The 12363-nt window shown below is 45.7% G+C and overlaps 1 protein-coding gene across 4 annotated transcripts in view; it reads right to left on the minus strand.

Moving 5' to 3' along the window:
• The window catches only part of SLC31A1 (solute carrier family 31 member 1), a 58369-nt gene that overhangs the window by 26108 nt on the left and 19898 nt on the right, over positions 1–12363 (minus strand). The window contains exon 1 of one of the 4 annotated variants that reach the window (XM_077835532.1): positions 132–217. The exons of the other annotated variants lie outside the window; for them this stretch is intronic. The gene's annotated coding sequence lies outside the window, so the exon portion shown is untranslated. Of the gene's footprint in view, positions 1–131; positions 218–12363 lie in introns of those variants that run through there. 4 annotated transcript variants of the gene reach the window in all.

Below are 12363 nucleotides of genomic sequence, written 5' to 3' on the forward strand. Positions count from 1 at the left end.
ATTATGTATCCATTTAATACACATTTCTCCAGCTTACTAATGAGAATGTCACATGGGACTGTGTCAAAAGCCTTGCTAAAGTACAGGTATATTATATCTACCGCATTCCCCCTATCCACCAAATCAGTTACCTTGTCAAAGAAGGAAATCAAGCTGGTTTGGCATGATTTGTTCTTGGTAAATCCATGCTGGGTGCTGGTGATCACCACTCATCCTCCAGGTATTTGCAAATTGAATGTTTTATACATTGCTCTAGTAGCTTCCCAGCAGGGATGTAAAAGGTTAACTGGTTAACCGGTACGCATTAGACTTACCGTTAACTGGACCTTAATTGTTAACCCTGATGGCCGCATGGCAATAATGTGTAGTGTCAATTTATGGCAATAATGAGTAGTGTCAATTTAAATGCAAATTAGGCGCAGTTCTCAGACTCTCAGGCTCCTGCTAATGCAGCCCTCAACATAGGATGTACCAAGTGTCAGAGGGGTAGCCGTGTTAGTCTGTATCCACAAAAACAATGAGGAGTCCAGTGGCACCTTAAGGACTAATAGATTTATTCGGGCATAAGCATCTGAAGAAATGGGTTTTTTACAGACGAAAGGTTATGCCCGAATAAATCGGTTAGTCTTTAAGGTGCCACCGGACTCCTCATTGTTTTCATAAGATGTAGGCACCCTATGAATAAATGTTGTGGTTTCAGCTGCAGTGTGCCCATCAGTGGGGACCACCTCTTACCAAAGTTAGACGCACACTGCATTAGGAAACTGCAGAGGTGGTAACGGTCACAGTACCAGGAGATGGCACGTGCACACACAGTGAAAGGGGAGGGAGGTGCGGGGGGGGGGGGGAGGAGGCAGGACCAAGGAGCCATCCTTTGTTTTTTCTGAATGACTGCCCAAGCTCAGTTTAACTTATAAATGCAGCCCCTGCCACCTAGTCCCCTCACTCACACACTAGGGTTTGTACCAGGCTAATGAGTAGCTGTGCCCTTTATATTGCTTGCTGCTGCAGCCTCCAGTCTGGACTGCTCACAAACAGCCTCCAGCATGGAAGTCACTCCCAACTACGTCCATGTGTGCTGCAGCCAGCCAGCCATGCCTTGGCTCTTAGCAGCCTTGGTTAGAATAATAGAATATCAGGGCTGGAAGGGACCTCAGGAGGTCATCTAGTCCCACCCCCTGCTCAAAGCAGGACCAATCCCCAACTAAATCATCCCAGCCAGGGCTTTGTCAAGCCTGACCTTAAAAACCTCAAAGGAAGGAGATTCCACCACCTCCCTAGGTAACGCATTCCTGTGCTTCACCACCCTCCTATTGAAAATGGTTTTCCTAATATCCAACCTAAACCTCCCCCACTGCAACTTGAGACCATTACTCCTTGTTCTGTCATCTGCTACCACTGAGAACAGTCTAGATCCATCCTCTTTGGAACCCCCTTTCAGGTAGTTGAAAGCAGCTATCAAATTCCCCCTCATTCTTCTCTTCTACAGACTAAACAATCCCAGTTCCCTCAGCCTCTCCTCATAAGTCACGTGCTCCAGCCCCCTAATCATTTTTGTTGCCCTCCACTGGACTCTTTCCAATTTTTCCACATCCTTCTTGTAGTGTGGGGCCTAAAACTGGACACAGTACTCCAGATGAGGCCTCACCAATGTCAAATAGAGGGGAATGATCACGTCCCTCGATCTGCTGGCAATGCCCTACTTATACATCCCAAAATGCTGTTAGCCTTCTTGGCAACAAGGACACACTGTTGACTCATATCCAGCTTCTCGTCCCCTGTAACCCCTAGGTCCTTTTCTGCAGAACTGCTGCCTAGCCATTTGGTCTCTTGAATGTCATCAGATTTCTTTTAGCCCAATCCTCTAACTTGTCTAAGTCTCTCTGTATCCTATCCCTATCCTCCAGCGTATCTAACACTCCTCCCAGGTTAGTGTCATCTGAAAACTTGCTGAGGGTTCAGTCCACGCCATCCTCCAGATCATTAATGAAGATATTGAACAAAACCGGCCCCAGGACCAACCCTTGGGGCACTCCGCTTGATACCGGCTGCCAACTAGACATGGAGCCATTGATTACGACCCATTGAGCCCAACTATCAAGCCAGCTTTCTATCCACCTTATAGTCCATTCATCCAGCCCATACTTCTTTAACTTGCTGGGAAGAAGAATACTGTGGGAGACAGTGTCAAAAGCTTTGCTAAAGTCAAGGAACAACACATCCACTGCTTTCCCCTCATCCACAGAGCCAGTAATCTCATCATAGAAGGCAATTAGATTAGTCAGGCATGACTTGCCCTTAGTGAAGCTATGCTGACTGTTCCTGATCACTTTCCTCTAAGTGCTTCAGAATTGATTCCTTGAGGACCTGCTGCATGATTTTTCCAGGGACTGAGGTGAGGCTGACTGGCCTGTAGTTCCCAGGATCCTCCTTCTTCCCTTTTTTAAAGATGGGCACTACTTTAGCCTTTTTCCAGTCGTCTGGGACCTCCCCCGATTGCCATGAGTTTTCAAAGATAATGGCCAATGGCTCTGCAATCACATCCCCCAACTCCTTTAGCACCCTTGCATGCAGTGCATCCGGTCCCATGAACTTGTGCTCATCCAGCTATTCTAAATAGTCCTGAACCACTTCTCTCTCCACAGAGGGCTGGTCACCTCCTCCCCATGCTGTGCTGCCCAGTGCACTAGTCTGGGAGCTGACCTTGTTCGTGAAGTACATGGAGTACATTAGCTTTTCCAACATCCTCCGTCACTAGGTTGCCTCCCTCATTCAGTAAAGGGCCCATACTTTCTTTGGCTTTCTTCTTGTTGCTAACATACCTGAAGAAACCCTTCTTGTTACTCTTAACATCTCTTGCTAGCTGCAACTCCAAGTGTGATTTGGCCTTCCTGATTTCACTCCTGCAGCCTGAGCAATATTTTTATACTGCTCCCTGGTCATTTGTCCAATCTTCCACTTCTTGTAAGCTTCTTTTTTGTGTTTAAGGTCAGCAAGGATTTCACTGTTAAGCCAAGCTGGTCGCCCGCCATATTTACTATTCTTTCTACACATCAGGATGGTTTGTTCCTGTAACTTCAATAAGGATTCTTTAAAATACAGCCAGCTCTCCTGGACTCCTTTCCCCCTCTGCTGCAGGTGCCTCCAACATACATTTCTGGGAGAAAAATCTAAGTCTGGGGGTATGTCCTGTACTGCCCAGCCCTCTCCTGGGCAATACAAGTTTATATGAAGTCTGGTATTGTTTTAATAGAAATAATATGCACATAACTTGCCACCCCAAATGGAGTTTTCCAGACACTTCAATTTAAACACGTTGAATTAGATAAACAATAAAACAAGTTTATTAACTACAAACAGAGAGATTTTAAGTGAGCACAGGTAATGAGGAATAAAATTCAGAAATGGTTACAAGAAAGATAAAACTCAACTGGTGCCTAACTTACCGTACTATGTCAAACTCGAAGCAAAAGTTCTCTCACATGCTCTCAGCAGCTTTACTGACCAAATTTCTTAGGTCAGGACCCTAGAATCCCTAGAATTCTCCCTAGAATCCACCGAGCGCTTCCTTTGTCTTGTTGCTTCAGGTGCCGTGAATGCTATAAAGGGGCGGACCTTGGGGCGTTTGTCCCTCCTTTTTATATTATCAGTCCCCCGCTTGAAAAACCATTTCCGGCTGAGATTCAGGAGACAAAGTGTCAACAGGGAAGGATGTTCCCTGCTGCTTTTTCCTCACCTATTAGAGAGTCTCTTTGTTTCTCTTCCTGCTTGATGATCCTGTTTACTGCTTAAATGCAAATTAAGCAGAGCACATGTTCCTTTGTTTAAGACAGCCCTGTATGCCAACTTCTACTTGGGTAGGGCTGTGGTTTGGAACACGTATTAACACCACCATACAGTGGAATATTGTAACATCACATGCAATGTTGTCATATACTTTTTATCAGGATAATAATGACCAGCTAATCATGAGTTTTCAAACGATATCTCACAAAATGTACTTTGTAAAAAGATTAAGATAGTGCATAGGGTGTGGACACATGGTTACATTCTGTCACACCCTCCCCCTCTTATTTTATCCCCACCCTCATTCCAGTATTGCTTCATTCTCTCTCCTTCCTCATTTATTCCATACACTGCATTCATCATCTCCTCTCCACTGCTCACTCTGCTCCCCCCCATGCCCCTCACCTTTCTCTGTGTGTACATCATATGACCATTTTTCCCCTCTTCCCCCCAGGCCTCCCCAGGACAGATGGCGCAAGAGGACAGGGGAGTCCAGGATGCCCCTTTCTTCCCAATTTCATCCCCTCATGCTATGTAAGAACTAGGGGAGAACCCAGATCCTGCTGTTCCAGAACCACAAACCTGTATCACTTGAGCTAAAGGAGAATCTCCATGAACATTACAGTACCTTTGACACAGATGAGGTCTGCTTCCATCCAGCAGAGGGCAGTGACAGAAACACACCCTCTACAGGTCAGTACAATCATTATTAAGTCTCTAGACCAGTGGTTCTTGGGCTCAGGGCCCATCTGTAAATGTTTATGGCCTGTCACGACCCAGTAAATAGTCTGGGAGTGGGGGCCCTGAGATTGTTTCAGTTGGGTCTTGCCCAGCACTCACCCCACAGCAGAGGCTCCCGCACTATGAGGCTGGCTGGGCTTGGTTCTCGGCTCTGGTTTGGCCCTACCCCCCTGACTGGACCAAATCTGTGATAGCGGAATTGTGAGCTGGCTCATGGGTTGCAGGGCCACTCACTCAGATTTGGCCTGCCTGGGCTCCCATCATCATGATGGCTGGGCCAACCTTGAGTGGCACGGGGACCCCAGGGGTTGCAGTGCCTGGAGTGGGGAGGCAAGCCCAGCCAGCCCTGTGGGACAGGAGCCACAGGAAATGCTATGTGACCCTTTGAAACATTCTAGTAACCCAATTTTGGATCCCAACCCACAGGTTGACAAACCCTGCTCTAGACCATAATTAACATATTTAAAGAGAAAATGTTTCCAAAGGGAAATCAGGAGGCTTCTGAAACTAATGATTTGGAGACACTCTTATCTAGATTCCTGGACTTTGAGAAGAATGTATCCCAAAAGATGCAGTGGCCACATAGCAGCCCTCCAGTGGGTACTGATCAGCAGCAAGGCTGGTATTAATAATTTGTTATAGCAACAGCCATATTACTCAACTCTTGCACAGCACGGTGCTTTGTCTTAACACGATGAGGCACAGGGACAGCCTGATAAGATCTATTTACGCAAGAGTCTGGCATGGAGTTATAATTAGGAGCAGGTTGCTTATCAAAGTTATCTGCTCAATAGCAGAGATGTTATTAATGCAATGAGCAGCCTAGTCATGATCAGATTGAAGCTTAGTCCCCCATCTGGCCTGGGCACTCATGGAGAGGTCAGAAAAACAGTTGTGACAAGACAGCCAGTTTGAAAGGCACAATCCTCATCCTTCCAACTAGGGGCAGTTTGCCTACAACAGTATTACCTTCCCATGTGTATCTAAGAGAAAAGACAAGATAGGTGTAAGCTGATTTAGAGAACCCACTGTCAACTCTGCCACTAATTTCTAAAGATATTTTAATGACCAAAGTGCCCGCATTAGAGCATGCAGGCACCGTACATCCTAAACAAGCCATTTAAAAGATACCTTCAGCAATAACACGCAATTAAAAGCAGATGTTAATGTGCTCCCAAAGAGGGCTGATCCTAGGCACCAGGAGGCAACTTCAGAAGATCCTTCTGTATGCCCCTGCGTGTGCAAAAGGACACTTGTGAGAATCTCATCAGGACCATACTGTTACAACTGCACCTCTGCTGTATCCTGCCACATGCTATAAATGCAGAGAAAGCATGACAGAGGGATGCAATGAGCTCTGCTCCCACAGTATTGGTAATGCAGAGATGGGTGAGCCTAGCTAGCACAGCAAACACAGAGCACCCCAGAGAAGGGGCATCTGCATGATTCTATGAAGGGCTAACGAAGGGCAAAAGAGGGCACGCACAAGCTGACTGGTTCATTCTATACTTTTCCCTCTTCTGCTCACTGGCACTGCAGAGTGCATTGACTTTTAGTAGGCATCAGACTGGCTCTCTGGTTTCTCATGCTCCCACGTCAATGGTCTTCAAGCTTCTGCTTTCTTGTGACATGAAGAGGAGATGCTTTTCAGAGTAGGGAGAGTCTTCATTGTGTCCTGGACAGCACAGATGGTATTGAAGCATGGACAGTCAGTCTAACCCTTGTGCCGAGTTAGTCTCTGCTGGGGATCTGACCACTTCATGGATGCTTTTCACCCTACTCTTGCTTTGGCACGAGGAGCTCTGCTAAGCGTCATGTTTGCCATGGCCATGATTTCTGTGGCAAAACTCAGGAATATTTCATGGTCTTTTCCCTCCAGCTGCATGCTACTGAGTAAGCCTTTTCCATGGACTGTTCTCACACATTTCGCTGTTGTGCTGTTTTGATAGCTGTCCCTAATAGTCTGAAAGCTTATGAAGATATTTTCCATTAGAAAAGGATTAAGCTAACAGTCAGTAAAACGGCATGGGCCTGGACTTTTTGTAAACTAAAATTAGGACCTTTGCACCGTTGTCGTGACTTTCCATTTGTTGTCACTTCAATCAGCCCAAGCAGGCTTGTTAGGGGAGCTGGAGTTTGCAGCAGAGTCTTACATAAGAACTTACTCATCTCCAAGCCTTGTGCAGCCTGTACAAAAGCCACCCCTCTGCTTTTAGGACACATTTTTAGATGTTTAGTTGCACAAACGCTGAATGAATTATTACTTGTACTTACACTTCCACAGGGCCTTCCGCCCAAGTGTTTCAGAGGTGGCTCAGCATCATCCTCCCTATTTGACAAAAGAGGGAAACTAGACAGAGAGGTCAAGAGGAGGAATCCAGATCCCATTCCTCCTACCCTCCTGGGTTTTCACAAAGCAAAAAAAATAGTCAGTAGAAAGATATTGCAAAAAAGGGTCATTCTGAACCCTGTGAAATGGAAACAACTAACATTTTTCACAAAGTCATTTACCTGTTTTTAGCCAGCTTTATCGAAGAGTCTAGGTAGAGAGTTTACCATCCAAAAACAAGGGATAACAGCCAATATTTACCACATCCAGGTATTTGTTTTTACCTTGGGACTGGCAGCTATTCCCAAATTCATAATAGAATAGATTAAATACTACAGCAACATCCAATAGCATGTTTTAGCAGCAGTCACTATACTAACAAGACATTACTGCTACTTTGATCACATATAGACAATTTCCTCTTTCACAGCTTAGAACAATTCATCTCAGTAACACACAGAAAGCACTACTGGAGATCTTAAAAGGACACAGTCTACTTTAAAAAATATTTCAGACTGGTAAAAACACAAAAACAAAAAAAAAACCCCACAATTACTGTTACAATACCCAAGATGCCAATAAGTGAAGGAGTATAAAGAAAAAGGTTATTTATTTTTCCAGTTCATTTATTTTTTATATTTAGCACTGCTGTCAGTTGCTGGCTGAGTGTGTTCTCTCCATGTGCTGCACTGGTTCTGGCCAGGCAGCCAACACAGCAGACCTCGATCAAACTGTCCAAGAAGACCAAAGACTCAGTTCAGTGGTGAAGGCAGTCAGCCAGGTTTATTGTCAACGAAGCACAGTAATAGCATCCCATAGATTCTACAGGGATACTAAAACAGGTATGCTGTTACAATGGACCACAATCAGTGAGCAGCAGGCCCTTTGGCCAGATAAAGACACTCGCGGTGACAACTCTTTTATTCCCCAATACAAACCAGTTACATGTTCCTCTGATGTGGTTAGTTACCACCCTTTACCTTGTTCCTCTTGGTTCGATCAAAATCTCGATCCCGGTCATCCTGACCTTATCTTTAGGAGGGGTATCGGGGTGTTCTGACATGACCCTTCTGGAATGGGTTTATGCAGGTATCCAGTATCTAGCACTTCCTAGGAGTGTTTGTGGTTTTGCAGTATGAGCCATGTTCACGGACCAGACAATGAACCTGTGAGCAGGCATGTTTTGTAACAGGGCCTGACTTTTGCTCATAGTCTGACTCTTGCTAACTTTGCTTTATCTCAGCAGGGCCTGACTTTTGTTTAGGCCTTAGGCAGCATACCAGGCTCCATGTTTCAGGCGCTCTCCTTCTACTACAAGCACCAGCAGCACTATGTGAGCAGTTTCAGTTTTCAACTGTACAGTAAAGTTTTTCCATCAGTTTCTTTTGCTGTTTGTGTGGGTCTTTCACAAAGCAATGAGTACATGGGGGCCAGGGGAGAAATGTAACAAAGCTCATAAAAATGGACTTGGGGAGTCCCACCATTGCAAGTTGTGACATTACCCAGGGTACAGTCTGGACTGTTGAACAGCTGTGTCCCCTCAATTCTCCAATCTGAGGTGCCTTGTACACAGCTTTGCTGTGAGAACAACCACTCATGGCCAGTTCACACACAGCCTCTAGCATGCAAAATCACTCCCAGTTGAACTGCATGAATGCTCTGGCCTGCCACTCATGAATTACATACAGGGCAACACCAGCAAACTCCCAGTCCCAGATCTTCCCCCGGAAATGTGCATCTTATACTGCTCAGCTCTCTACTGGACAATGGAAGCTCATATAACGTCCATCATTTCATCAATGGCAAATGATATGCACAGACCTTGTTATCTCAAGTAAAGGTTCCTAACATTTCATTCCAACACACACTGGCTTAGATAAAACAATAAAACCAGCTTATTAGCTATAGAAAGATAGATGTTAACTGATCACAACTAATGAGGCTTAAAAGTCAGAATTGGTTAAAAAGAAAATAAAAAGATAAAATGCAGACTAATATCTAACTTAGCAGGTTAAATGGATTCAAAGCAAAGGTTTTTCTCACCACATGCTTTACAGTCTTTACTGTCTGGAAGCCTCCAGACCAGGACCCCTCTCCCAGTTCAATGTTTCTTCAGTTGTTGTTGCCCTGAACAGAGCACAGTACAGAGGTAATTTATGTTGTGGGTGTTCTCTATTCTTATAACTTTCTCCTCTCTTTGAGGATTATCTCCAGTCGGGGTTCAGCTGACAGCCAGTCTGTTTACAGGAACCCCCAGCTGTTCTATTGCCTATATGTAAAGTTCTTGCTTACCTAAGTGAGAGTTTATGATAGTCCATTTGATTATGCTGATCAACCTGGCCGAGGCGTCAATGTGTCTTTTGTCTCTGAAGAACTGGTTTGGGCCTGCTTTTCTAACTTCGGGACATGTCACTGCAGTGTTATCCAGCAGACCCTTATAACTTTACATACAATGTTGCCACACATATTTTACCAGGAAAACAACATTCAGCAGATTATGAGTTTTTAAATGATACTTCACAAGCAATGTTCCCTCTAATTTTTTACATGCATGTGCAAATGAATTTGGTTTTGTGAACCAATATGGAGGTGATGTGTGGCAGGGATGGGGCCAAGGGGTTCAGAGTGTCAGAGGGGGCTCAGGGCTGGGGCAGAGGGTTGGGATGCGGGGGGGAAAGAGGGGTTGAAAGCTCTGGGGTGGGGCCAGGAATGAGGGGTTTGGGGTGTGGGAGGAGGCTCAGGGCTGGGGCAGAGGCTTGGAGTGTGTATGTGTGTGTGGGGGGATGAGGGCTCCAGCTGGGGGTGCAGGCTCTGGGGTGGGGCTGGATTAAGAGGTCTGGAGTGCAGGCTGCCCAGGGGCTGTGGCAGGGAAAGAGGATTCCCCCCAGCCCTCTCTCGTTGCAGTAGCCCAGGGTTGGGGCACCTCTCCCCAGCCGCAGCAACTCTCCCCACCTGTGCAACCCCTGACAGCCTGCTGCACAGCCACGCAGCTTAGAGGGAACTTAGCTCACAAGGCATAGTTTGTACAACATTTATCATAGTTTTGTAAAAAGGATCATCTTAGGGATACAGTTTTTCACACAAGTATAGTACTTGAAAGACCTTTCTGGACCCCAACTAGATTTTGACTTGACAGCGTCCCTTTGACCCCCACAAACAAGCTCCAGATCACGACAGGTTCTCTGTCATACAGATCTTGTGAAGAGATTCTGCCATCAATCCTGCAGCTACTTTATACCATGAAGTCTACAGAGTGTCCACATTCATCGTTCACTAAAGTCAGGAGGAGTCGTTAGAAAAGCGTGGCAGAGTCTGGCCAGTGTAGTTACTAGGAGCCCAACTGTATGTTCAATATCAGCTTCAAGATTTTGGCTGAAGTTCTAGCCATCTATCAAGAGCAATGCTTCTCAGACCCACTGTAAGTGGATCCAACTCCATTAGAGTTCAACCTGCTTAACATGGGTAAAAAGCGGGCCCATGATTTCTTAGGCTCAGTCTACACTAGGAGCACTTCACCAGTACAGGAATACCAGTCTATTATACCAGCAAGGCACTTCTAGTGCGGCAGCTGTTATATTGGCAAAGCAGCACTCTGTACCGCTGCAGGAAAACCACCCTGCATGAGTGAAACAAGCTATACCAGTAAAAGTACAGTTCTGCACCTGTGTTGATACTAGGGGTTTCTGTGGGTCAGGGCTCACACCTCTTCAGACTCAACAGGAGACAGCTATGCCAGCAGAAGTCTCTAACGTAGAGCTGGCCTGGGAGTCAGGTCAGATTCACGGAAAGCCACTTTGGCCCAAACAATACTCATACTTCCTGGAACACAACTCAACATGCACATAAGCAACCCATGGCAGCAATGGTTCTTGGACTGCAGATCATCCTTTGGATTTTCACTCCCACTCCACCGGCTTGGTCTTGGTTCCAAGCTCATTAAAGCTAGTTTTGTTACTGGGCGATAGCGCCCAAAGCTTCTAGTCAGAGGGATTCTCTGCACATAATTCAGCTCAGAGCCACAGAGCACTCGCTGGTCAAGTGGGGAGAGCTGGCCAATCAACCATTACTGGCTCCTCTCTTGTCACCAGTGGAGAAGGACAGAACAGCCAGGAAGGGAAGAGGCAACAATCTCCTCTTCCTCATGTAATTAACTCTTCCCAAAAGAGACAAACCACATTCAGTAACAGCACTTTCCTAACATTACTCAACCACAGCACAACTGCTGTAGTTGTCACAGAGGTGTTGTGTAATTGAGAGTGAGAATGTGACCATGAGATGGTTGAGTTCAGGATCCTCACAAAAGGAAGAAATGAGAGTAGAAAAATACAGACCCTGGACTTCAGAAAAGCAGACTTTGACTCCCTTAGGGAACTGATGGGCAAGATCCCCTAGGAGGCCAATATGAGGGGGAAACGAGTCCAGGAAAGCTGGCTGTATTTTAAAGAAACCTGATTGAGGGCGTAGGAACAAACCATTCTGATGTGCAGTAAGAATAGCAAATATGGCAGGTGACCAGCTTGGCTTTATAGTGAAATCTTCGGTGAGCTTAAAACACAAAAAGGAAGCTTACAAGAAGTGGAAACTTGGACAGATGAATAGGGAGGAGTATAAAGATATTGCTCGAGCATGCAGGGGTGTAATCAGGAAGATCAAAACACAACTGGAGTTGCAACTAGCAAGGGATGTGAAGGGTAACAAGAAGGGTTTCTACAGGTATGTTAGCAACAAGAAAAAGGTCAGGGAAAGTGTGGGACGCTTACTGAATGGGGGAGGCAACCTAGTGACAGATGACGTGGAAAAAGCTGAAGTACTCAATGCTTTTTTTGCCTCGGTCTTCACAGACGAGGTCAGCTCCCACACTGCTGATCTGAGCAATACAGTATGGGGAGGAGGTGAGCAGCCCTCAGTGATGAAAGAACAGGTTAAGGACTTTTTAGAAAAGCTGGATATGCACAAGTCTATGGGTCCAGAGCTAATGCATCCGAGGGTGCTGAGGGAATTGGCTGATGTGATTGCAGAGCCATTGGCTATTATCTTTGAAAACTCGTGGCGATCGGCAGAGGTCCCGTACGATCGGAAAAAGGCAAATATAGTGCCCATATTTAAAAAAGGGAAAGAGAACCTGGTGAACTACAGACTGGTCAGCCTCACCTCAGTCCCTGGAAAAATCATGGAGCAGATCCTCAAGGAAACCATTTTGAAGCACTTAGAGGCAAGGAAGGTGATCAGGAACAGTCAACATGGATTCACCAAGGGCAAGTCATGCCTGACCAACCTGATTGCCTTCTATAATGAGATAACTGATTCTGTGGATATGGGGAAAGCAGTGGACATGATATATCTTGACTTTAGCAAAGCTTTTGATATGGTCTCCCACAGTATTCTTGCTCGCAAGTTAAAAAAGTATGGATTGGAGGAATGGATTATAAGGTGGATAGAAAGCTGGCTAGATTGTCAGGCTCAACAGGTAGTGATCAACGGATTGATGTATAGTTGGCAGCCAGTAT

Source organism: Eretmochelys imbricata, chromosome 16 (assembly GCF_965152235.1).
Source record: "Eretmochelys imbricata isolate rEreImb1 chromosome 16, rEreImb1.hap1, whole genome shotgun sequence".
Classification (NCBI taxonomy): domain Eukaryota; kingdom Metazoa; phylum Chordata; order Testudines; family Cheloniidae; genus Eretmochelys; species Eretmochelys imbricata.